Below are 26,658 nucleotides of genomic sequence, written 5' to 3'. Positions count from 1 at the left end.
CACCTCCCACGAGCACGAACCACCACTTTTCCTCTCTCAATTCCTAGGGCCCGGCTCTGCCCTTGGGAAAGAAGAGCTATTCCAAAAATGTTTGTAGGTTTTTAAATAATATGAAACACCCAGAATCAGTAATAAGTCTACGGTACTGTTGTTCAAAACCTAAACCCAGAAACTTGAATTCTAAGCTTTTCTGGCCACTGGAAATCACTTCCTGGGGAAACCCCTCATCTAGCTCTCTGTCTGCTCTTTGAGATGATAAAACATTCCCTCATGCTCTGAACACTGTGAATTGTGCAACTTCCATCGGCCTTTGCAGTCACAGGGGACAAGGTCAAGGCTGAGGCTGGACCCCACACTAAGATCTGCTTTCTTCTTCAAAACTGTTGGCTTCTATAAAGACTTTTATATTGTGTGGAAAAAACAGAATTCTGGGTCTAGAAATCACTCCAAGTCAATATCCTCTTGTTAGTCTGAGTTGGATGTGGGAAAGTTCCATTTGGCAGCTACAAAGTCGCGACGCCTAGCAAATGGCCAGCCCCAAAGAGAACTAAATCAGACACTGGGTTTCTCTGACTCAGCCCCCGGCCCCTGCCCAAGGTCCCACTGTGTGGGTGAAGTTTTGCTCCAGCAAGTCTTTGCAGGTGTCTGGTAATTTAACCCCCGCACACAGGCTCCAGAACAACCACTGTGTGCCACAGCAAAGTACTGGTACACTGGAAAAAGAAATGGTCACACAAGTGTGTGCCCAAATCTTGCAACTTCTCCCCCTCCCACATCTCAAGGTGGACACCATTAAAAAGCAAGCTTGCTAATATCTTGAAAGCATCCTTTGTTCTCAGAGCTAAGGCCAGGGTGGCACTTGGCCCTAGTCACAACAGCAGAATCTCCCCAAGTCTGCAGACTGAAGTGGCACCAAAAGGTCCAGGTATGCTGACCTGGAGCTATTGTCCTTGGGATAGTCACGGCCCATGGGCTATTTTCACAAGTGTCAAAAATCAGGCCCCAGACACTCACTAGGCTAGAGCATGCCCTAAATTAGCTGTTGGCCATTTAAAGTACTCGGGTTATAATTTCTCTTTACTCTTGGGCTCCCTAACTCATTGCTCAAGGCATGACCACATGAACCCCCACTCTCTAACAAGCTTCAGATGCATTATTTGCAAACAGTGCATCTGAAGAGGACCAGAGAAGGCCAAAGAAGAGGGTTGGGCTTCCCTCATTCTTTCAAAAATATGTCCTAAATCTCTTGGCTGAATTTTCCAGAAAAAAAAAAAAAAAAAAAAAAGAATCTCAATTTCTCTCTTCTGCTTTTCCGGGGAGGAGGGCGGCACAGTCTGTCTATGGCTGAGCCCACAGTTGTACATGAAAGTTAATATTTCCAGGGCCCTGCGTGGGATACCTTTCCCAGAATTCATGTTCTCCATGGGAAACTGAAATAGCGCATGAGAGTTACCCTAAGTAGATTTAAATAATTAAATTCAAAAATTCTCAAACCACTTGCTGTTTCAAATTTATTTCTTTAATAACAACTCAGACTCGGCAACAGACTGGATTAAGATTTCATTTATTCGAAATTTAAGGTATATCCAGCTCTGGGTGTTGTTTTTAAGTATTTAAGGGGAAATTTGTGTTTGGTGAAAATGAAGAGACTGTAGCATTATAAATTCATTTCCTCTATTAGAAGCAGGGCCGCGCCTGCACGCTGCAGCTGTGCCAGGAGGCAGTCCCCACAGGCTACAGGGCGAGTTGCAAGGAGACGACCCCTTATTTCCCCAGTAGGGGGGCCTGGCCAGTCCCACACCTCAGGCGAGGACTGTTGGCTCCATCTCGCCAGGCAGCCGGGGCAGGATCTTCCTGGGGTGGTTTTCATGTGGCCAAGCAAAGCATCCTTTGGGATTCCAGGGCAACTTCCAAGGATCTATTTTCATCTGTGACCTCAGACCACGCCTTGCACCAGGCCCCAGAGATGGGAGGCCACTGTGGCCTGAGCCCAGTTCGCTGACCTCTGAAATAAGCCGCCTGATCCATTCAGTAAAGCAGAGAGCGACTCAGAAAACAGGTGTTCCGTGGCAGGTACCAGCCCCCCGGTACTGACTATTCATGCTAACAATTTTACAAACAAGTGAGTTTCTTATACATTCATCGCCACCCCCAGGCATTCATATTCTTTTTAAGTACAGAAACCTTAATTAGATTTTGACCACAGACCCGGATTTGACTTACCCTGACAGGGTTTCCATTAGTGTAATCTGTGGGGGAATTCACTGTTTTAACATCTGTGTGCCTGAGGCCTATCTCACATTTACTGCAAAACTCTGAAAAGCCTCTCTTGTACGGCTGGATGTTTCCTCATGCTCCCAATTTCACAGAAGTCATTTCAGCACCAAACGGTAATTAGCAAAGGGATGGGCCTCAGCTGACATGAATGCAATTTATTGTTTTCCACGAGGCCCTGAACCAAGCAAACAAAGAACACAGTCGAGCTGTCTGGCATTTTATTAACTTGTATTGTGCAGTGTACCTTACTGAAGGGAGATCTTCGAGAGAAATGCAGCCGTTTGTTGTGTGGCAACACGCAGACTTTGGAAGAATATTAATTTCAGTTCAATTAGGCAAGTTTTGTGGTACCTCGGCCTGTAATACAGGACAGCCACTTTTATAATTATCTTCCGAATTAACTTTATCATCACCAGACTTTTGCATAAATGCAACCTTTCATCTTTAAAATGCCAACACTTCTTCAATTTTGGCAACCGTACAGCACGGCTAATTATTTGCTCATTATGTGTGGTTAACTGATGAATCATTAATAAATGAATGAATGGCTAATATATTTTTACGGTAATTGGAGATATAACTGATTGCAGACTTCCTTAGCTTCTCCAAACGGCGCTGAATGAGCAGTGGCTGCCTAATTGTTTACAGATGATATTTATGCCCCCACCCAGCGTTTCCCACACTTGTGGTTGATCACTGGCAAATTCTCATCAGTCCAGGGTGGCAGCTCGCCGAGCACCAGTCTGGGCAGAGGGGAGTGGGCGGCAGCCTGACCACGCTCCCTTTATTGCGTTTCTGTCACCTCATTTGTTTCAGCTCAGCTGACACGTAGCCATGTATGGGCCTCATGACCATTTGCTAGCAATTGGAAGACTGCTTGTGGACTGACTGTATTTGCCTAAGCGTTGGCAGGGCCACGGCTGTGACACTGCTGTGGTTAGCCCTCGTCAGAAACATAGAAAGACTCGGATGCTGACACACAAACACTCGCACCGGCCAGCTGCCACTTGTCTTGATTGGCACATGCAGGGCAGTGGCCACCCAGCCTGGTGTATCTGTGGTTGAGAAGCTAAAGGAGACCCTTTGCAAAGTTTGGGCAGGAAGCCTGAAGTTCAGTTTGCACCATTGACAAAGGCCCAGAAAATAAAAGCAACCAGAGATCCTGTGACTGCCTTCCCTGACTCACCACTCTCCACGGCTGGTTCACGGGTTTGGAGAGGAGCTGCCGGGTTACAAAAATCAGATCGATCAGATGGCAAATCAGTCAGCACCTATAGGTTAAAAACAAAGAGTCTGTATTTGTTGACAATTCCTGTGAAAATGAAAGATAGAACTCTGGCCAAATCCAGCTTGTGTAGCTTCATACCAACAGACGGAAGATCAAGTTAAAAATGCAGAGGAGATTACCAATTCTTAATTATAATTATTTAACCAGGTGGGTAGTTTCTCCTAATGAACATTTCCATGAAAACAGAATAACTAATGACAGCCTTAAAGAAGCCTTTGTCTTTCCATGTACTAATGATCACATCTATAAATATGCAGCAAGGCCCCCGTGTACATTGCTAATGATAAGTAATTAAGCACCAGGCGTGGGAAGCCAGTGAAAAGGGTCATGTTAATGCAAGAGAGGAAATTAAAAATGCAATAAAATAAGTTGCCTAGAAAAGATTAAATAAACTTCTGGCTTCTCCTCCTTCCAGAAGGAAAAAGAACCGTTTCCCCGTTCTCACATGAAAACCTCGTCGGGTCATTCAACAGCTGGTTATAAAGCCAGACAGTACAAGCCACGCGCTTGTTCTCTGCCCCCATCCCGGTGGCACCCTGTAGGACTGCAGGCGGAGGGTGTGGCTCAAAGCAAAGGGTACTTTGGGTTACTGGAAAAGAAGAAGGGCCCCTTGGAAAAAGGAAGCAGTCGGCCATCAAAGCCGGGTGCCTGCCTGGGCCAGGGAAGCTGGACTTTGGTATTGCCAGGGTACCACTTGTTTATAAGGCCCCGTTGACCTGCCTGAGTTTTTTTCTCAGCTTCTCGGTGAACAGAAAAAACAAGACAGACACGTTTTCCCATAGAATGAAACAACGTCCCTCCTCCTTCTCGACGTCGGCTTTCCCGCTGGGACCGCAAACTCCTGGGCGTGAGTCTGGGACTGGGACTCAGTACGCCTTGGCACCTGGGCTGGCACAAATGCCGCTGAACACGCTAACCAACACTCAAGGCGGGTCCGTTTGTCATCAGCCCCTTCAACACCATTCCCAATCACAGCAGCCACGCCCCCATCTCCCAAACCCTACACCGCAGCCACTTGCTCTCATTCAGTTCCCAAGAAAGGTCCAGATTCTCTCTTGAGGATGGATCATCACCAAAAGGAACAGAAATGTGAGGCTGTGAGGAAAAAGACTGGTCTTTGAAAAAACAAACAAACAAACAAACAAAAACAAAAACAAAAACACAAAACAACCACCTCGCGCAGCTGGCTGCGAGGCTGGCGTTCAGGAGTGAACAGGCGTCCCGCCATTTCCCCGGAGCACGCAAGACGCACGCCATGACTGCGCCGCCCTGCAGGCCGACGCTCTTCGCTGGGGACAATAAAATTCTTGTTCAAAAGTGTGTTCGTCGAGCTCTCAAACCACTGAATCTGTTTTCTCTCCTACGTCTGCACTGGCTGATCTGCAGCCTCTCTCTCAAGGCCCGACCAGTCCCCATCTCTCCCTCAGTAGGGGAAGCTCACTTCCCACAAGTCCTGTTTTTTGGTGTTTTTTTTTCTTTCTTTCTTTCTTTCTAAACGTTTTCCCCTCCTCTTTTATTTTTTTCCCCCTTAAGCTAAGTTCTAAGAGACACGTCGGGGCTTGGCTGCTTCCGCCTGGGTTCGAGACTCCTTCTGAATTCCAATGAATCACTTCCTTTCACATACACTCTTCCGCAAGGCCACACGTCTTTTGTTATCACCCAGTTGTCATCGCAGGCCTGCGCGGCTCTCATAAAGGCAATTTCGTACCTGACACTCGAGCCACGCGTGCGCCGCGGCCCAGATCTGCCTCCCGAGCCCGCGGCCTGCGGGGAGGCGGCGGCGGCCCCGGGGACACCTGAGGTGCCTCCTGCGTCAGGCGGCGGGCGGGTTCGCCGGCGGCGGCGGCGGCGCCACTCGGCGGGCTTACCCTGACCCCCAGCGGCCGCCGCCGCCACCCGGGCCGCGCCGCGGGCCCCGGACGTCCTCCCCCCACCCCCCCCCCCACACACACACAAGGGACCGCGGGGGCACCGTTCGCTGTCGTTGACAATGAAGACGAACTCGGGTTCTCAGCCCCCGAGGGACATTTCGCAACTGCAAGTTTCACAACTCAGTGCCCTGGGAAGCCAGACCGACAGTTTCCCCGAGCTTTCGCGCCACACCTCGCGCCATTTGCGGTGGAACCTCCCCCTCTCCGGTTTCTCCGCCTGGGGTGGGCGGGGGGGGTCCCCGCCGGTCCCGGCCCGGTGCTGCCGACTCAGCACTTTCTCAACCGTGCAGCGTGGCGCCCCCAGCCCCGGGGCGAGGAGGCTCCCGCCGGCCTCCGCGCACCCGCCTGCCTGCTCCAGCTGTTTCATGGTGTCAGCCAGCGGAGTCCTACAACCCGAAGGCAAGCCTCGGTGTCTGCGAAGGGCGATGGAGGTAGCCAGCAAGCCTGACCCGGGCGGGACGCCGAGTTATGCAGAGACATGGCTGCTACAAGCATGTCCCAAATGTGGCGTGAGGCGTGTTTATACCGAGAAGTATGGTTGGCCTATCCGAAATTCAGATTGAACTCGAGGACCCCTATTTCATCTGAGACCCTTCCTGGCTGAGAAAAGAGGGGTTCTGTCTGAGGATTTCACAGCTCAGCTTCTGACCATCTCCACCGACAGTTTGAGTTGGACAAGGATGTCTTTAACGCACAATGGCCTGACTTTGGCTTTTCGGCAGCCTGTCGAGGGTAGGGGGATTGGGGGAGGTGGATCAACCTCCTTGACCTCAGCCTGCTTCTCAGCCCTGTCCCCCTTTCTCCCTGCCTGCCCTGAAGGGGACTTTACCCACAGCCAATCTTCTCACAGTGCCTCCCTGTGTCCTCGCCCGCTCACAGATGTTAGACCAAAGGTCAAAATCAAGGTGACGACTTTTAGGGGTAACAGATTAAACTGCAGCTGGCTCTTCAAGGGCTAGGGGTGGCTACCTCTGAATCCCCGTTTGTACCCACTGAAATGTAAAAAGGGTCAGAAAATCAAGTTTTGAATGACTATTATCTTCCACTTGCAGAAGGGGGGCTATTGCCTTGGGAATACAGTCTGTATCTGTTACCGACAGCTCTGAAAACCACCTCTGCAAGCTTGTCAGTTAGACCAAATGTTAAATGGAAAATATTTGGCGGGATTTAAAATTAGACCCGTGCACATTACTTACAGATGTTTCCATGCAAAACACTTGAAACTGAACCACATCAAGTCATAAACCCCACAATGGTGTATTTTTTTATACCCCAAGTTAATTTTTATTATATAAGTAGCCATATGAAGAAGGTATTGCATACTGCTTAAATTAAATACGGAGGAATGAAACCAGCAGTATCCCTTTACAGCATATGGAACCAGCAAATCAAATTACAAAGCTTTCCACATCTCATTAACTGCAATGAGTACAGTGAGTTTTCTAATAAGTCACATCTTTTTCATGTGAGTGGTGAGCAGTGACTTATTATACGAATTCACGGGATGACCCTTGTGCTGAAATTAAGAACTAATCTAAAATGGGCAGGGTCATCTGGTCAAGCCTGATCATAACATTTCCTCATTATTGTTTTAGTTGGCATTGAAGCATATGTTTTCCTGGTGCCCCAGCAGAAAAATGCCTTTGATAATTTCACTGACAGCAAATAACCCACACACTGCCATTTAATGAGTTCGGGCAGGATTAGCTGACAATAAAGAATATAGTATAAATGTTTTTATTAGAATGGATTTATTTTTTAGCTGAAAAAAGAGAGAGCGAGAAATCACATGGAAATGCTGAGGCGACTTCTAACCCTGCGATAGCCCTGTTTGTGGCGCAAGGGAAAAAAGCAGAAAAAGGAGCCCAGAGCCCAAGATTCAGAGCCAGGGCTGACCGAGCTGGTGCTTCGGGGCTGCAAATGGTGAAAGGCAAATAGCAGCTGGAACCCACACTCAGACGGCTGGTTCCTCCTTTGCACAACAAGAACAAAATACTTCTACAATTGCTCATCATGTGGCCTTTGGTTGAGATGAATTACCAATTTACACCCTCTTGTGTTTGGAGAGAAGCAAACTGTGCTCTTTTGAGGCGAGAATCAGGAACCTAAAATCATTCAAAACTTCTTGTTTGTGAGGCCAGAGTGAGGCCAAAAATCCATTTCCCTCTGTGCTCTAAGCCCTTTCAATGGGGAGTTTCTCACCATCTGCACTAATAAGTATGGACTGGTGTGCGTATAACATACAAGGAGGGGAAGGGAAGAGGGAAAGGATTTTAAATGGTTGCAAATTGCTCTCCTGCTGAGATAACAGCGGTTTGCATGGGAGCCTCAGTTGTCACACATTAAGAATGGGCATTTGGCTGCTTTTCACGCAGCTGTGAGAGAAGGGCTATGTTTCAGAACTATCAGCAAGGAAAGGGCTCCAGAGTGCTGAGGGAGATGGGCTTTCCAGTGGCATCCTGCCCGGAGCTCCAGCAGGACAGGCGACAGGAGAAGCAGGCCAGCCCCTGAGGCTGGGAGCAAAGGCCTCATTGAAGCCCTAGGATGGAGACACACAGGCCATAAGCGCCAAGGTCCAGAGTTGGAGGCAAAGCCAGGTCAGTGCAGCCCACTGTGCAATCAAGTTACAAGTGAGGTCAAGGTGAATTTCCTGAGGACCTTGGAGGCCTAAGGCTGGCCCCTAGGCACAGTGGTCATGGGGAAAACTCCTTCTTGGGAAGAATGAAAGACAGCAGGGAGAAAAGCACAAGATGAGAGCCAAGTGCCTGGGAGTTGGCAGAGTCGAAGGAGACCCAGAGGGCTCCTCCCAGACAGAAGGAAGTGACTCCCTTTCTCTAACGTGATGCGCAACTGTGGGGGCTTTGGAGAGACTGCCCGGTGAGACAGGAACACGTGTGGCAGCCTCGGTGGGTGTGGCATGGCCAGGACCTCAGCAAATGCACTTGGGGCACCACTGAGGACTGTGAGAGACTTCCGGCCAGAAGTCCTCCAGTTACATCCGGCTCAGCCCAGAGATGGGTGTGCAGAGCCCAAGTCACTCTCCTCCTCTCCAATGCTCAGAACACAGCGGAAGTGGGGTATGGCTGGGAAGCACAGGGAGTCAGAAGCCTGGAGTCCAAGGGGGCAGGTGAGGAACCCAGCAAAGTGTCAGCTCCCGGGCCCAAGCAAGAGAGGGGCGTCAGGCTGGGAAAATGGAGGCCAGGAAAGAGCCCCGGGGAGAGGCGACTGATGAAGCAGCTGTGGCTGAGCCCACCGACCAGAAGGCCCTGCTCTGGGTGCCGAATCTTCGGGAACACCCACGGCAGGGATGGGGTGGAGGAGCCATTAAATACATAACTGATGCCCGGTGAGAGGGGATTGCCAGTTCCCACCGCAAGCAACTGTTCGGGAAAATTATACATGGTTCACCCATCATGTTGTTTTCAGTCTTCAAAATGAAGCCCATGTTAAAGCCTTTCTCACCTAATTTCACCCTTCAGTAGTCAGTAAGCCTGCCAAGCCCACGCAGACCCTGGTTCCCTAACTGGAACCTAGACAAGGACCATCCTTAGCATTGCTAGGTAACAACAACAAACTAATATTTGCACAACCTCACAGTTTACACAGTGCTGTCATAACTTTTCTCACTTGCCCTTCATTACGAGGCTGTGAAGAAGGTAACTTAGCCGTCGCCAGGGAGTGAGAAGAGACAGAACTCAGAGCTAAGGCTTCAGATCGCAAGCCCGGTATACCTTGGGTGACAGCAAATAACCTTCCTGTACTTGTCAGATCACACCGTGCCCCAGCAGGCTGCGGGAACCTCCAGCAAAGACTGTCCATCTCTACATCAAAGTGCGTGCGGCCCGCCTCCCTGATGGCTGTCCACACGGCGGCGTGGCCAGGATCCCGTTCTTAACACAGATGACTTCTAGCACCCCCCTGATCGCTGCGCTCTGACTGTGTTTGGCATTAAAAGCCATGGTTGGTTTTTTGGCAAAAGGAGAAATCATGCACGGACTTGACTGAGAGCAGCAAGGAGGGAGCAGCTCGCCCAAAGGAACTGAAGCTACCACACAGTGCCCGCAATGCCCTTGGCACCTCTCTCTCTCCGATTCCTTCCTCTTTGTTCCACCTCCATTGTTGATGATTCTCAGATTCTTGTCATTATTCAAGAGGAAATAGGAAACTCCCCCTTCTCTATGCATTCTTGCCCCCACCCCCACCACAACACTAGCAAGTGAATGGGGTCAAATTTAAAGAGGGCTATTATTAAAACTGTAAGAGCCTGTGAATGTTAAAGGTTGGCTATACAAGCACATGATAAGAATTCTGCTTCGGGGGCTGGCACTGCAGTACAGTGGGTTAAGCCACTGCCTGAGAGGCTGGCATCCTATATGGCTACCACTTTGAGCCCGGGCTGCTCCGCTTCTGATCCAGCTCCCTGCTAATGCACCTGGAAAAGCAGCGGAGGATGGCCCAAGTGCTTGCGTCCCTGCCCCCGACATGGGAGACCCAGATGGAGTTCCAGGCTGTAGCTTTACCCTGTCCCAGATCCTGGCCATCACAGCCATCTGGGGGGTGAACGAGCAGATGGAAGATCCTTCTCCCTCTGCCACTCCGCCTTTCAAATAAATAAAATAATAAATCTTTATTTCAAAAAATAGAATTCTGCTTTCACATAGGAGGCTTTGGAGGACTTATCCTCTACCAGTTTAAGAATGTGGTGTCAGACACTTCCCAGCCATTTACTCAAAGCGGTCAAACACTGTGCAGAATCCCCCTACCTGTTTATACAGTTCATTGACATAAGATATGTGTTGCATGTTGATGAATAAGAAGAAGTTTAAACCTAGGAAAACATTCCTCCTGCTCTACCTCCTCTATTTTCCAAACCTCCCAAATGCCACCAGCTTGGCCCTGTAGTGTTTCTCCTTGTCCGTCTTCATCACAACTGTGGTTTGTGGCAGTCTCACCATTCTCTCTCATGTCACCGCCAAGCTCCTGCCCGAAATACCCCAACACGCTGGGAGCATCTCCGTGTTTCTCTGCGTGCTGCTTTCCCTTCTGCCTTTGGAGTTCCTGTCACTGATTCTAGGGAGACAAGCCTGCAGCTTGCCAAAGCCCCAGTGTGTATGTTATTCAGTACTGGAAAAGTCAGCAAGCATTTACAAGTTAAGATGCATATGTTTGAGGTGTTGGAAGGGACACGAGTCACAGAATTGTCAGTTTTCAAGTATTTCTCTAGCTAGTGACAACTTACTGAGCTTCAGGATCTGTAAAATGAGAATCTAGGCCTCCATTCTAATGTTCAAGAAGTCCAAGTCTGGGCCCAAGTCCCAGTGCTAGAGGCTACTCAAATCTGGGCCAGCAAACGAGCCTCGTCCTAGTACAAGCCCCAATCTTTTCATTCCATCATGCTGTGTGCACGCGTGGAAGCACAAGACAACTTGCCCGCCGCCCTTGTCTGTTTAAATGTATATCACGTGTGAGAACAAGAAGCATTTCTTATCTTTTCTACCTTAATAGAGCATTGACAACGGGCTTGTGTCTCCTTAAATGCAAACACTCTATATTATCCATTTCTGTGTCCACCCGCCACCAACCACCACTCCCTCCCTTGATACTTGTGTATAGGAGATACCTAGTAGGTGCTTTCAGAAAAGCAGAATGAAGGGGCTCCTGTTTTTTGTTATTCCAATGACTACTTCTCATCAACTGATTGGAACTGCATTCCCAAGTTCTCAGGCTAGGGTCGTCCTCCCAGATGTGTTCTCCCATGGTCCGGGCTCTATCATTAAGTGGCAGTGTCACTCAGCAATCACACAACCTTGATGTACCTCCATTCCCTCATCTATAAAACGAAGAGAAAATAGCACCACCACCATCTCCAGGGTAGCTGTCAGGATTAAGTGGGGGGCTCTTTAAGAAACACTTAGAACAGAGTCTGGAAATATGCAGGAAAAATGCTCTATAAATGTGGGCTATTGTTACTGTACACTTTCATCGAGCATAACCCTCATCACACACCACTTGTTTACCTTGTTGATTTCCAGAATGACTGAAAGTTCTGTGCAGTCGAGAACCGTTTCTCTCTCGGGCTTATCCCTAGGATGGTGGTCTGGGAAGTGGCAGGTGGCTGATAAATATTTGAAATCATCCATCCATTCAAGAATGAAAATGATGGGCCAGCATTGTGGTGTAGGGGGTAAAGATGCCACCTGCAACCTGACATATCATGTGGAGACTAGTTGGAGTCCTGGCTGCTCCACTTCCCATCCAGCTCCCTGCTAATGGCCTGGGAAAAGCAGCAAAAGATGGCTCAAGTGTTTGGGTCCCTGCCATCCACGTGGGAAACCTGGAAGAAACTTCTGGCTCCTGGCTTCAGCTTGGCCCAGCCCCAGCCATTGCAGCCATCTGAGGAGTGAACCAGCAAGTGGAAGATCTCTCTCTCTCGATCTCTCTCTCTCTCTCTCTCCCTCCCTCCCTCCCTCCTTTCCTGTCTCTCCCTCTCTCTCAATAAATCTGACCTTCAAATAAATAAATAAAGCTTTAAAAAAATGGAGGGGCCAGCACTGTGGCACAGTAGGTTAATCCTCCACCTGCAGCGCCGGCATCCCATATGGGCGCAGGTTCGAATCCCGGTTGCTCCACTCCCAATCCAGCTCTCTGCTATGGCCTGGGAGAGCAGTAGAGGATGGCCCAAGTCCTTGGGCCCCTGCACCCGCGACCGGAAAGAAGCACCTGGCTCCTGGCTCCGGATCACGCAGTTCCGGACATAGCAGCCATTTGGGGTGTGAACCAACAGAAGGAAGACCTTTCTCTCTGTCTCTCTCTCTCTCTCACTGTCTGTAACTCTACCTCTCAAATAAAATAATGAGATCTTAAAAAAAAAAAAAAAAAAAAAAAAAGGAGGGGTCGTGCCGTGGCTCACTTGGTTAATACTCCATCTGCAGCACCAGCATCCCATATGGGCACCGGGTTCTAGTCCCAGTTGCTCCTCTTCCAGTCCAGTTCTCTGCTGTGGCCCAGGAGGGCAGAGGAGGATGGCCCAAGTGCTTGGGCCCCTGCACCCACATGGGAGACCAGGAAGAAGCACCTGGCTCCTAGCTTTGGGCTGGGGCAGTGCCAGGCGTAGCGGCCATTTGGGGAGTGAACCAACGGAAGGAAGACCTTTCTCTCTGTCTCTCTCTCTCACTGTCTATAACTCTACCGGTCACAATTAAAAAAAAAAGAAGGAAATTGAGTGGTGTACTCCCCAGACTATACTAGGTAGAGGAAAATGTGGATTGTTCCCTGGAACTTTGTAGCCATTAGAAAATGCTGTACTTTTTGGACACTTTAGATAATTGTCCCAGCTTGCAATTTTAAGATAGAGGAAACGAGAGTCACTATTACAAAGTGATAAAGAAAGAGCACAGATGACAAAGCCAGTGCATGGATTTGAATCCTGCCTCCACCACTTACCAGAGTGTGGTTATTTGTTGCTTAACACCTGTGCCTCTGTCTTTCCACCTGTGAAATAGGCATAAAGGTAGACCCTACCTCGGTGTCCTACAAAGATTAAATGAGTTAACACTTGAAGTGTGGTCAGTGCTTAGCATTCTGTGTTAACTGTTACCCCCATCATTGTCATCATCACTTGTGAGCAAGGACACATCTCGAAAAGGATGGAAGAGTGAGAAGAGATGTGTGGCACTGTGCTTGTAGAAAAATGAGCAGCTAAAACCCAGTGTTAAAATAACCACGATGCTGTGCTATGACGATGTAGCTGTCATTAGTACACTGCTGGAATATTTCAGGCTTGCACAGTCAAGGCCGCACTGGAGGGAAGGGGGTGATGGGAAGGAAGGCTTTCAGAGAGGGTCTGAAGCGCCAGCGCCGCCCACCAGCTCCCACCACAAACCCTGCCCTTAGGTGGAAACACACTGGTCGGCTGCACCGCTCCTTGATTCTGCCATGGCCAGGGACCACAATGCCCTCCTTGCCAGCTCTCACTAATGCGGATCTTCTCCCACACTCCAGGTCAAGAACCCTCTGGAAGCCCAGGGCAGCTGTCCCTTTCTTTGCTGCTTTGTCTCCACATCTGAGGGGTTTCAAAGAAGCCTGGCGGCTCACATCAGCCGTCTCTTCCCTGGGCCTCACCGTGGCTGTGCTGATGGTAGCCCAGGATGCCGAGGAGAGAGCAAAGTGTGCCTCTCTCGAGTTTCCCAGCCACCAGCAGCCGGAGGCGGGGTTTCCCCTGCTGAGTGATGGGGACAGCTGGACCTGGCTCAGGGAGGATGCAGGATACCCTGTAGCTTCAGGGAAAGGACGCACACGTCTCAGAACAGAGAGCAGGAATGGGGTGAGCACACGGAGGAGGAGAGCGTCATTTTCTCTCCTGCTTCTTCTTTTTTTTTTTAATTTTTTTTTTTTTTTTTTGACAGGCAGAGTGGACAGTGAGAGAGAGAGACAGAGAGAAAGGTCTTCCTTTGTCGTTGGTTCACCCTCCAATGGCCGCCGTGGCTGGCATGCTGCAGCCGGCGCACCACACTGATCTGAAGGCAGGAGCCAGGTGCTTATGCTGGTCTCCCATGGGGTGCAGGACACAAGCACTTGGGCCATCCTCCACTGTACTCCCGGGCCATGGCAGAGAGCTGGCCTGGAAGAGGGGCAACCAGGACAGAATCCGGCACCCTGACCGGGACTAGAACCCCGTGTGCCAGCGTCACTAGGCAGAGAATTAGCCTGTTGAGCCATGGCGCCGGCCTCTCCTGCTTCTTACTCTGCATCACCACAGGGCCTTGTCCCCTCCGCAGCCCGAAGCAGCAAGGTGATGTGAAGCCACTGCATCCAGCCACAGATTGATTTTAAAATTATTCCTGATTAGCCATCTCGCCACTTTCCACCACCTCAAGATTAGATTCTGCCACAGTTTTACAGTTCTCCTCTAAGGGGCTGAATCAAAATCTCCTGAATGTGTTTATCTCGCCCATTGTGACTACTCACTGTGGTTTGTAATCATTAAGTTCTTTGGCCTAGTGTTTGCCTAAGCTGCCTATCTAGTTTATTACATATATTCATCTTTATTGCAAATCCTACGTCATGTTCAGAAGAAAAATCACACCTGCCCTGTCATGGTTCTATAGCAATCAGTACCTTATCTAAGCACCTACTGCATACCGAATCCTTTGGATGTTTACTGCCTAACCTCCCCCACCTCACACACACAACTGAAATGGGTCTCTGAAGACATCTCACAGACGGGCCTAGCTTGCTCAAGCTTCACGTCTCTCATAACACACGGACATGTCTAGTTGAGGCATTTTAACAAGGTGTTAGCAAATGCATGCTGTATCCCAGATACAGCCCCAGTGTCACATCATGATTGCAACAAGAATGGAGGCCCGGGTGCCTGGCTGCTGACAGAAGGTAAAGCACTCAATGTCAGGAAGGGCCCAGCCAGGACCCAGAAGGTGGCAGGCCCACTGGGCTGCTCACTCAACAGAGCACCAGGAAAACATCACCGCCCCCTCTTCGCTACTCCCACGCTCACTGTCTGGTGTTGGTGGGCAGATTCCATCTACGTAGCACACAATTCTTAATTTGTTTGAAGGCTATGGTGTCTCTCTTTAAATTAGCCAAGGAATGACAATCAAGCCCGGAAGCAAAGCCGCTCGTGGCCTTCCATGACTGGCACCGTGCTGTCTGGTGAGAGAGGCAGGGGAAGGGTGGAAATCCGGGTGCTGGCATGTGCAGCTTCGTGGTGCGGTTCCTCTGGTACACGAGACAGGCACGAACCTCTTGAAACGGTCAGAGGCCAAGGTAAGCTGCTTCACAAACACTCAGCCAATAATAAAATGTTTTGAAAAGCACTTAAGCTTAATGGGTTGAGGTGTTAACTCAGTGGAAGCTTCTGTTACTATGGAGAGGGATGGCGCGAGAACATGATGGTGCCACAGGGTGGGAAGGGAACACCATTAGGACACATCACACCACACACAACGAGCACATGACAAGGAAGCCTCCTGGACAAGGTGGGCTGCCACATGAGGCCCACATGATGACGGAGGTGGCCGAGCTGAGCTCCAGGATGGTCTTCAGATCCCTGAATGCCTTTTTGTTTGAATCAGTCTTCTTGAGTCTCCACTCTTGCCAGGCCAACTACAGCCTTGCCCCTTCCAGGTCTAACTCCTTCGCTTCTCATTCTTCCTGCCCGCTCCGGCCATAAGCTCAGATGCCAAGGACCATACCCAGGCCCTCAAGAACGTATAGTGCACCTGCTCGTCTCACAGGTTTTCATGGCACATTCCCCAGACGCTCGGACACATGGCAGGCCAGAGAGACATCATCTGGCCCAGGAAGTTGTTCTGCAGGAACAATGACTTCAGTTCTCCTTGACTACTAACTCAGTGATCTCAATTAGTCTTATTACAATGTTACTTCCTAGCACATGAAGCATTGCCATTAAAAGGATTTCCGTTTCCAAACTTCCTTCAACTGCATCATACCCGTAATGCTCATATTCTAGCACCCGGAGCCATCTGGCAGCCATTCTAGTTCCTTGGGGCTGTGCACCAAGGGCGAAAACTGGTTCATCCAAACACCATTCAACACATGTGTTCTTGATGGTCTTCTATGGTGCAAGGCAGTGGGAGGGGCTGAGTCACTGGCCAATTAAGTGCCTTCCTGACCCTATTGTTGAGTCATCTGAAACCCTGCTGTTGGCTCAGCAACCATTTAATACTTTGGAATTTAGCTTTCATCAGGAGTATCCAGTCCCTAGCCTGATATTTAGAACATTCTTTGAAACACAGCATATCTTTTTAAATGAAAGAACAAAACAACATAATTATCTACAGAATGGACAGATCTCTGCCAACCCAGGTGGAAATGAAGAGTACTAGGGTTTGATTTTTCTAATTACTCACAGATTTTGGATAAGGGAGGGTGAAAGGACACTTTATTCCTTTCCCTGTAGTCATGAGTGCTCCAGCTAATCAAAGTCCAATTCGTTAGAAACTAGGACCAGAGACAGAAGAGCAAAACAAATAATGGCTTCCACTGGCCCTTAAAACCCTGAAAGAACATCTGATTAAATTTGGCAAGCAGGCCCTACTAGAATGTGAAAGTAGAGGCTTTTGGGCCGGTGCCGCGGCTCACTAGGCTAATCCTCTGCCTTGCGGCGCCGGCACACAGGGTTCTAGTCCCGGTTGGGGCTCCGGATTCTGTCCCGGTTGCCCCTCTTCCAGGCCAGCTCTCTGCTGTGGCCCGGGAGTGCAGTGGAGGATGGCCCAAGTGCTTGGGCCCTGCACCCTATGGGAGACCAGGATAAGCATCTCGCTCCTGCCTTCGGATCAGCGCGGTGCACCAGCCGCAGCAGCCATTGGAGGGTGAACCAATGGCAAAGGAAGACCTTTCTTTTTTTTTTTTTTTATTTTTGACAGGCAGAGTGGACAGTGAGAGAGAGAGAGACAGAGAGAAAGGTCTTCCTTTGCCATTGGTTCACCCTCTAATGGCCGCCGCGGTAGCGCGCTGCGGCTGGCGCACCGTGCTGTTCCGATGGCAGGAGCCAGGTGCTTCTCCTGGTCTCCCATGGGGTGCAGAGCCCAAACACTTGGGCCATCCTCCACTGCACTCCCTGGCCACAGCAGAGAGCTGGCCTGGAAGAGGGGCAACCGGGACAGGATCGGTGCCCCGACCGGGACTAGAACCCGGTGTGCCGGCGCCGCAAGGCGGAGGATTAGCCTGTTGAGCCACGGCGCCGGCCAAAAGGAAGACCTTTCTCTCTGTCTCTCTCTCTCACTGTCCACTCTGCCTGTCAAAAAAAAAAAAAAAGAAAAGAAAAGAAAAGAAAAGAAAAAAGTAGAGGCTTTGCCTGCCTTGCTTACAGTACTTAGAGCACCTAGCCAAGTGCCGGGCACATTGTGCTAACTCAATAAAGACACATTGCTGAGTGAAGTAATGAATGAATGAATGAATGAATGAAATGAGCCAGTCATCCAGAGCAGCAGAAGGTCCAAACAACATGGTGGACTGAATGTGCAACTGAAATCAAACGCCTTGGGCTGAGTCCCAAATCTTCCCACTGGATGAACTTAGGTGAATGACCTCACGTCTCCAAGCTATTTTCCACGCATAAAATGGAAGTAAGACATATATATTCCACAGGCTGTTTTGCAGATTAAGTGACAAAATTCATGTGAAAGTATTTCCTAACACACTAGTTGCTGAATCTAGAAACCTGGACACTACCCTTTATCCCACTGCCTTGCTCACCCCATGCCCTGTTAGCCTCTTACTGCTACAGACACCATCTCCTACAGACTCCACCTCCTAATATCCCCCATTCTAGCTTCCTCTTCATTCTCACCACCTCCACCTTAGTTGTGGTTCTCATGACTGATAACCAGGTAGATCTCATCCCTTCCTGATGGGTTTCCTGTCTTGAATCTGGCTCCTCCTCAGTCCTCTCACTGCCAGTTACTCAGCACAGGGACCCACACTCAGAAGGACCTAGGCTTGAGATCTAATGCTCTGTGGTTGTCACCATGAAATTCTTAATCTCATGTTGTAGGAGGAAAGCACCTGGGACAGCGGATGATGTTTGGGGACTTAGGGCCTTGGTTCACATATGCAGTGCTTCCAGGACAACTGCTCAGCTTCCTACTCCCCTCCCCTTGCCAACCTCCCCCAGTGCCTGGTGCCAATCCCAACCCTAGCAGTGCCCCAGGCACAGGTGTAGGGATGGTCAGGGTTGGGTAAAATGGCTCACAGTACCTATCAATGGTCATGGTAGTGGCTTTTGGTCACCTCAGGTTGGCAGTAAATACCACAGTACTTCTGGCAGGAGGCTTGGTATAGGCAAGCTTCAAGTCCACCCACAATCCCGTTACCTAGTGCATCCCAACACAGATGTTACAGACCCACAGGAATCACCTGCCTGCTGAGGGTTGGGCACTGAACCTCTAGGAAGGGAAAATTCTTGGCTCTACTTTCCTGTCCCTTGCCAGAGAATGGCCCGTCAGTCCAACAGCTTCTGAGAGGGGGAGACCAGCTACCCATGCCACAGGTGTCCCAAGCCTTGGTATGGGGCCTCAGGCTCCTGTGAGGGTTTAGAATAGCCCCATGAATAAACTATCCTAAGTACAGAAGAGAGGTGACATTAAAGAGCAAAGTAAAAATGCTACGGTGGATTGAGAGACTGTAGGATGAAACAGAAGCTCTGTAATTTAATACCTCTAATAAAACTATTTTCTTTCACTTTTTCACAAGGGACCCCCCCATTTTCAGTTTGCCTTGGGCTCCAGTAACCAAGCCTGACTGCCTGGTGCTTCTAAAGCTCAGCCCCGATCGTGCCTCTTACCTCTGCAATGCCTTCAGTGCTTCCCTGTAACTAGCCACAGGAAGTTCAAACCCTCTGCCCAGCCCCCATCGCTCCTCACCTGGCTCACACTGATACCCTTGGCTTCATCCTCATGCTCACTCCCTCACCCTCCTCCTTGGCTGTCTTGCAACATTAGCAGTTTCTTGCATCTGGACCTTTGCTAACATTCCCCTATTTGACTTTTATCTGATTTGCCCACTTGAGCCTCACTTCCCTCCAAGGCCTTCCGTGACTCTCCTCAGGCCTGGGGCTGAGTTGGGTGCTCCACTGCACGCCCTCCCACCCGGCAGACGCTGTCATGGCCCTCATTGCTCTGTGCTATGATCACTGGTGTTCTACCTGGTTTTACCATCAGACTCATGCAATATACATAGTCCTAAGAACAGGGACCGTGTGACCATCTATTACCAGCACCAGGCAGAGTGTCCGACACGTTTGCGGTGAGCTGAATTCCCTGCTAAGCTGAACATGCTGACTTTCTTTGCCTTTTCCCTGCAGTCCTGCTTAAGGAGATGATCAGAGTGAAGCAAGCCAAGCACAGCAGCCATGGCCTCCGAGAACAGACTTTTCAGTACCAAGAGGCCCTGGCACCACCTTAAACCTGTTTCATAGACTATCACTTTCCAACCAGGTTCCTCTGACCATCTCTTAGGTTTCAGCTCCTGCCTATCATCAAAACCTCAACCACAGAAACTGGAGACAGAAAACACTGGGCTTGTTTTCTCAAAAGAATAAACATTTTCCCTTCAGCAAATTCATAAAGCTCTCGTGGTCCAATCCTAGTGCGTGGAGCTCCTTTGCATCGCTCCCCTATCGATGTCAGTGTCCCAATGAAGGGGTGAAATAGTGTGAATATCTGTCTCCCCCAGATCAGTTCAGTCCCCAAGTCTTATGTTTATGGTACTTGGAGAAGTGATGAGATTGGATCGGGTGGTTAATGACCGCATGCAAGAGACCACACAGACAGAGACATGCGTGCTCCCTGTTGCTTGCTGTATGCCGCCCGGTTCCTCCTCACTCTCTGCCTCCTGGCTCTCCATGTGATCCAGTGTCTACACACATTCTGCCACTGCCATTCTGTTGCCCTGTTAAGAGGGAAAACCAGTGGTGCCACACCATTTGGACTTGAACCTCCAAAACGGAGCTAAATAAACATATTCTCTTTATAAAGTAACTTGCCTCAGGCATAATATTATAGAAGTGAAAAGCTGATTGATATGAGGGGATTCACGATCTTGGCCCCAAGTCTAAGCATAAGTTATCATCTGGGCCAGACCTCTCATCTTACAGTTTGGGACATGGAAGTGCCGGAGACCAGGTGAGCGTCCTCCATCTAGACTCCGAGTCCACCATCTGACAACTGCTCTGTGCAGCCTCTTGTGAACTAGAAATATTTTTTCTAGGCTTTTGACTCACCCTTTAACCCACTTCTCTTTGAAGACACAAAGCCCATCTTGTTTCTGCATTTCCTTAGTTTCAGGTCTCTGGACAACTGTGTCACCCCATCGATTGTCGTGTAATTCAAAACCTACCGACCACACCGCACTAACCCATGATTCTGGCATTCACCACCATCTCTTCGCATTGGTGCTTCCCCAAATCCCACCCCCCGAAACGTCCATCAGTTAGTTTGCTAAAAATTGAGAGAGGGATGAGATTATCGATGAGACAATATAGTTTCCTTCACAGCCACAGTTCATGTCACTAAATTAGGTGGGAACCAACAATAAAGAAATGATTGTTGTTGACATGCAGTATTGACACGGTAGCCACACAAACCACATTCAATAGCTCTCTGAACCAGCTGCTGGCTTGCATTTTGGGGCAATGTCATTTCTGCTACCATCGTTTCACAAACAGCCCCATTCTTATTCCACCCCCATTCAGGGCTTAGTTAATAGCGAGTAGTTTTCTGTTCCAGGCAGAGAGCAATCTGCAAATCAGAAGCTCTCCAAATAGACTAGAAATGGGTAGTTTTATTGTACACATTCCCACTCACCTTGCTAACAGCCCTTGGGTTTCAGAACTGTCGTTAACTATTCCAGTCAGGAGACACAGGGACCCCTAAATATGGTTCACCTTATCCCCACCCGGCCCCACACTCTGCATCCTCCAGGCACATTCTAAACTTATAGAAATGCGGCCAGGAGAGAGTTAGACTATTTTGTGTGATGCAATACAGCCTGTTCAACTTTTGCATAGCAATTCAGCAAACACAGTTTTAAGCATTCAATTCTACTTCTACAGCTTCTTAAAATTCCCTGCAATATAATTATACTGATGGGAATGCAGAAAGATAATTGCTTTTAGAGGAAAGTTTCTCCTTTGTTCCATGTTCATCTGGCTTCCAGAAATGGAACAAGAGCCCTTGAGCAGCAGAAATACGCATCCATGTGTCTCTAGTTATCATTTATTTACAAAGATAGACCTTGACAAATGTAATTTGTTCAATAAAATTAAAAGGATGCACGATAATTCACTTAGACAAAGAGACTTGAAAGGGGACGTCATCAGCAGCAGCGCCGTCCATCATTCCAAATGATCAGCTGACTTTGAAGAAGTGGCAGGTGTTCCCCTTTTGGAATGCAGCATTGAAATAGTATTTAGAAGGGGGAAAAAAAAAAAGAAAGAGAGCTAGGAATTGGAGCAATTCTTTATTCAGGCAATAATTATACAAATTAGATCTATGAAAGCCAGAGAATGACTGTGCCTTGAACCCTGTCTGTGTGCATAGAACAATGGGGAAATTAATAATTAAATCTATTACATATGCTCATAATTCAATACAAAAGATACCTCAGTAGTTCAAACACTCCTGTATTTTCATTTGAATAAGGCTTTCACACATTCTCCTCATTATATATGTATTATATTTTAAATTTAACAGCTTATTTTGTTGCCTTTATGTTTGAATTAATAAGGGCACACTTTAATGCACTAATGGGGAATTGCATTAGCCAGCTTTGCAGACATAACTTTGAAAAATCTCCAGTTTCCCAAGGGTGAAATCAATTTGCCCCAGAACGTGTTGTCTCTCAGACACATCTGGATGCTTGGAGGAACAGCTCCCCTCTACAGGCTTCTGATTTGGGCCTCCCTGTCTCAGAGAGGATCCCCAGAGCAGAAAACCCTTGCTACACTGAGCAGACCCATCAAGATCATCTTCTGGATTTTGCCATCTCCTGGCCACTTAACATGATTTCCATGCTTGGTCCATGTTATTTTTCCAGAGAGCAAAAAATAATCTTCTTATGAAAAAAGTAAAGGTTTATTTTTAATCCAATAATTCATTTTCTCTCTCTCACTTTGAAAATTTGCTTTTTTTTACTCCCTCTCTGCCTCTTTTCATCCCTATTTTTAACTTTTCGTACCACCTCTGAGCCACAGGGAGTGGAGAAGAGAAGGGAATTTGAGAAAAAGAGAGAGAAAGTATAGCCTATGGTGAATAATGGTGGGAAGGTTCTCACGGTCCCAAAGGGCAGTGAACCACACCAGAACTACTGGATTCCAGGATGGGGAGGGAGTGGCATTAGTTGAACTGGAGCAATGAAATCTGAGGGAGCAAAGTGAGTTCACAAAGTTGGGGGATGGCTCTCAATTTCTTAGAATATAAGGTGACTCCACTGGGAGAATTGAACATGAAGGTTGTAACCAATAGAAAACGCCCATCCTCCTGCAACCTGGAAAAGAGACAAAGAAGTCGAAAGCTTCGTGCGAGACCAACCAACTGCTCCCATTGCAGTGCAAAGCCGCTGCCAGCAAACCCGGGGTCGCCCAGGCACACGTGGATCCGCTTGCCACTGCCGCCACTGCGGTATGACAAGGAGTTTTGTGCCTTCAGAGGAGTGCCAAATCCAATGATGCTAATTGCATTGCAGATTTCTAGCATCATTAGCAATTCTTAAAATTACATTTGCCCTGCTCAAGTTCTCTATTTCCAGCCTGGTGTGAGGAGGGGGCAGGTCTCTAAAGGGGATGTGGGTTACAGAGAAATTCAATTGGACACGTTAGCTTCAGGTGTGCAGGTGGAGGCTGGCCGGCGGGGATTCACAGAACAGGAAAAAATGCTTGTTTGTCTTATTTTAAATGCTGATTGCCGGGAGAATAAACAAAACCCGCAGCTAAATGGGCCTTAAAGGAACACTGGGAATTTTGGAGAGAAAAAAGCCTTACGGAGTAACAGTTGGAACTAGCCCTGTGGGTCCTATGGTGACAGGCACCATCCAACCACTCCGAGCCATGGAGTAACTTGCATCTGAGAGAGTTGGTGCAGAAATAACCAGTCCCTTCTTGTTTGTTTATATTTAAAACAAATGAATAAAATCCAGATGAATTGGTGTTTTTGCTTGGTTTGTTTGTTTCCTTAAAGAGAACGTATTTGCTCATCACAAGAGCCAGACAGCAAGCTCCAGAAACAAAAGCCCCAAGTCCGCACTCCTCCTGGGCTTCAGCAAGGCCCAAACATTTACCCCAACATTCTCCAGCGTAAGCATGTCAGTACTGTCGGGAGGAGAAAGGGACATCGGCAGAGGACAGCCACTGTCGGGCCCAGCCTGTCCCAAGTCCACCAGCTTCTAACACCGGGCCAGGCTCTGCAGTTGGAATTTCCAGCACAGATTCAACGAGCAGCCACCAACACCGTCCCCTCCCAGGGTGGCCTCTACCCTGAATACAGTCATGGAAAGGGTATTTTCCCCCCAACAATTTATCCTGTGTCATTAAATGGCTAAGCCCATACACACACACACATACATATGCACACGTACGAATATGTGTTATATATACAGCTTTATGTATAAACACACACACTGAGGGAGTGCATAGCTTTTAATTGGACTGTCTTCTCAAAATAATTAAGCCAGTTCTCATGAAACACTGTTTGAGGTGGCTGGCAAGGGAAGCAGCCATCTTTAGCAAAGCACTAATAAACAGTTGCTGGTGCTACGGGGTAGCTAGCGGCATGAGTCCCAGTTCCAGCATTAACAAACAAGCGCAGTTCTCAGGTGAGGTCCAAGCACCACAGGCGGAACAGAGAGGTGAGCAGCGAGCCTGGGTGTCTCCTGTCCACTTCCACAGTCCTTGGGGGCTGCAGTGGCCTGCTCAGGCCCAAGCTGGAAGAAGGGTCTGCTCTCAGAAAGGATCTTGGCAGGAATCCAAGTGCATTTGCTCTGTCCATGCAATGTCAAGGTGACCAAAGACAGAAGCTGGTGAGACCCTCAGAGCATCCATGGGTAGTGCTGGAACTGGTTTCCACTGATAACGACATGTTAAAGGTGGGGTATCAACAGTATTACTATTTAAACTCTTTTCTTTAAAATTTTTATTTACTTATTTGAAAGGCAGAGTGACAGAGAGAGAGAGAGAGAGAGAGAGAGATGTCTTTCATCCACTGTTTCACTCTCCAAATGGCTGCAACAGCCAGGGCTGGGCCAGGAGCCAGGAGCCAGGAACTCCATCATGGTGGGTGACAGAGACCCAAGTATCTGAGCCGTCATCTACTCCCTTCCCAGGCTCATTAGCAGGAAGGTGGATGACGGTGCAGTAGCCAGGACACAAATCAACACCTCATACGGGATGTGGGCACCTTGACCTACAACACCACACTTCGCCCAACAGTTAAACTCTTAAAACAAGGGTACTCACTCTCTAACAACACCTGGACGATCGCAATAGAACCACAGCAGGAATTCACCAAGGACTTTGCTGATGTTTCCAGCAGCCACAGGCAAGTAGAGGAGAAGGAATATCTGGTTTGGTTTTTAGTTAAAGGAACGGTTCACGAGATCTCACACTGAGAAATCTTCATAAACCACATTTCCTCCAAAAGCGGTGAGCTGGACTCGCTGTCCTGTGCAGGTCCCTTCCAATGAGATGGCCCGGTGGTGACCGCTGGTGCCCTGGAGCCTTTCATCAAAGAAGCGAGGCCGTGGAGCACACAAGGACGCTGATGTGCCCCGGTGTTACCCGGTCTCCCTAGGACTCGCATGGTTCTGGAGCTTCCCCCACCCCACCCCGGGAGAAGAAAATCAGCCGGTTATCCCATCTTCTCGCCTACCGCGGAGAGGAAAGGCTCCTTACATATAAGGGAAACACGCATAGCTCACGGAAGTCTCGCCTAATGCCAATCAAGGTGGCAAAGGCCGGCGCCTTCTGATTCCCCTAGGAACCGCCTGGCGAGAGCCTGGAGCGGAGGCTCGCTGCTGCTGGCAGCAGAACGCTTGCCCTGCACCTGATACACAGAACAGTTCACAACGCTCCCCGCGCCCCCGAGCAGCAATATGCCCACCTCACAGGACGGGGCACTGAGGCCCAGCAAGGATGGCCCTGCCCACGGTCGCGGGGCGGGCGCGGCGGGCGCGGCCCGGCCCTGTGCCCTCGGTCTCTCAGCCGGAGCGCGGCGGGCACTGGGCCCCCGGGCACGCACTTCGCGCTCGCCAGGCGCTCGGCGGGAAGTACAGGAAATCAGCCTGGCCCGTCACTCACCCCGGCCAGCCTGAAGGGACGGGTCCCCGACCTGGGAAGGGTCCGTGGCTCCCTGCGTCACTCCTCTCTCCAAGCAGCCAGCCAGCGCGGCCGGCCCAGCCCGCCAGGGGCCCCGGGAGTCCACGCAGCGGCCGTCGGGGCAGAGCGGGAGCCGCTAGCGGAGCCCTGCGTGGTCGATGGCACAGGCCCGGCGTGGGGAGCGCCGCGCGTGGCTCGGAAGGCAGCGACCCGGCCGCCAGGGAAGCGGCCCCGGGGCCCCGGCCGCCGCCAGGGGGCGCCTCTGGCCGAAGACCGGCGCGTCCGCAGCCCGCGGCGACCTCTGCCGGCCCGCGCCTGGAGCCTGCATCTCTACAATGGAGGGGAATAGGGCTGTGTAGCCCCCCAAAAGCCCTGCCGCGGTAAGTGCATGAATCAGGAACAACCGTGAGCGGGCGCAGCGACCGGCCAGGAACACACGCGCTTGGCCCTTCGCGCTGACTGGGAGACGCCGACCGCCCCAGGAAGGCGCGAGTCCCTTCCCTGGGCAGGACAACCCAGGCTGTCCCCGGAGAGGGGCGCACTTCAGAGGGGAGATCAGGGCGCAGACCCGGACACTGCGTGGAAGGCCCGAGAGCGCCGCTGCACCGCGGCAGGTCCGCGCCGGCTGCGAGCGCGCCGCCGGCCGCATGGACGTGCCTGTGGCGCCACCTAGTGTCTGAGGTGCGGGCGACGGCCTGGCGAGGGCTGCAGGGGCGGGCGGAGACCAGCGGTGGGCGCTGGGCGCAGGCCCGCATCCCGGGGGGCTCCCGCCTGTGAACCAGTGCCGTCCTCCTGATGGGCCGGAAACCCCCTCGACCCCTCTTCCTGCTGCCACCAGATCTAAATGGAAAACTCGCCAGCATGAGTGGAATAAATGACGCTCCCCCTGTAGGAGACGCGCATGAGGTGATGTCTGGTTTTGCCTAAATACAATGGAGAGTTGATTATTAATTCATCCAGAAAAAAATAAAAAATTGATGCTGTCATCGCATAAACACGAGTCCTCAGACCATGCTGCGTCTGCAAAATCCTGAACTAGAACTTTGGGTGGGACAAAGAAGAATCTAGATTGTAATTGAATAGCAAACTGAAGACCTCCCAAGAAGATTCTGGGGAGAGTCGCAGCCTGGGGTTCTGACTTGGCTCACCTGCGTGACCTTCCCTTCCCCCCGCCCCGGAGGAACTGTCTGTACCTCTCACAACAGGGCTGTGAGGTTCCTTCCACCATCCTGCCCGGTGCATACGGAAAGAGAGGCTCCAGGCGTTGACCCAAGGTCCGGCAGCACGAAGGTGACAGTCACACCTCAAATCCACCT

The 26,658-nt window shown here is 50.0% G+C and overlaps 1 long non-coding RNA gene across 3 annotated transcripts in view; it reads right to left on the bottom strand.

Moving 5' to 3' along the window:
- LOC133759918 (uncharacterized) overlaps positions 1 to 25,506 on the bottom strand; it is a 38,463-nt gene extending 12,957 nt beyond the window's left edge. The window contains exons 1-2 of one of the 3 annotated variants that reach the window (XR_009865933.1): positions 25,325 to 25,506; positions 3,464 to 3,548 (exon numbers count right to left, since the gene is read on the bottom strand). This is a non-coding gene — a long non-coding RNA (uncharacterized LOC133759918). Of the gene's footprint in view, positions 1 to 3,463; positions 3,549 to 24,484; positions 25,121 to 25,324 lie in introns of those variants that run through there. The other 2 variants (XR_009865932.1, XR_009865934.1) reach the window with 2 other exon arrangements.
- Between the last annotated feature and the right edge of the window lie 1,152 nt (positions 25,507 to 26,658).

Source organism: Lepus europaeus, chromosome 5, assembly GCF_033115175.1.
Source record: "Lepus europaeus isolate LE1 chromosome 5, mLepTim1.pri, whole genome shotgun sequence".
Taxonomy (NCBI): Eukaryota; Metazoa; Chordata; class Mammalia; order Lagomorpha; family Leporidae; genus Lepus; species Lepus europaeus.
The sequence above is the reverse complement of the archived record's forward strand: the minus strand, read 5'-3'. Positions and strand labels throughout refer to the sequence as shown.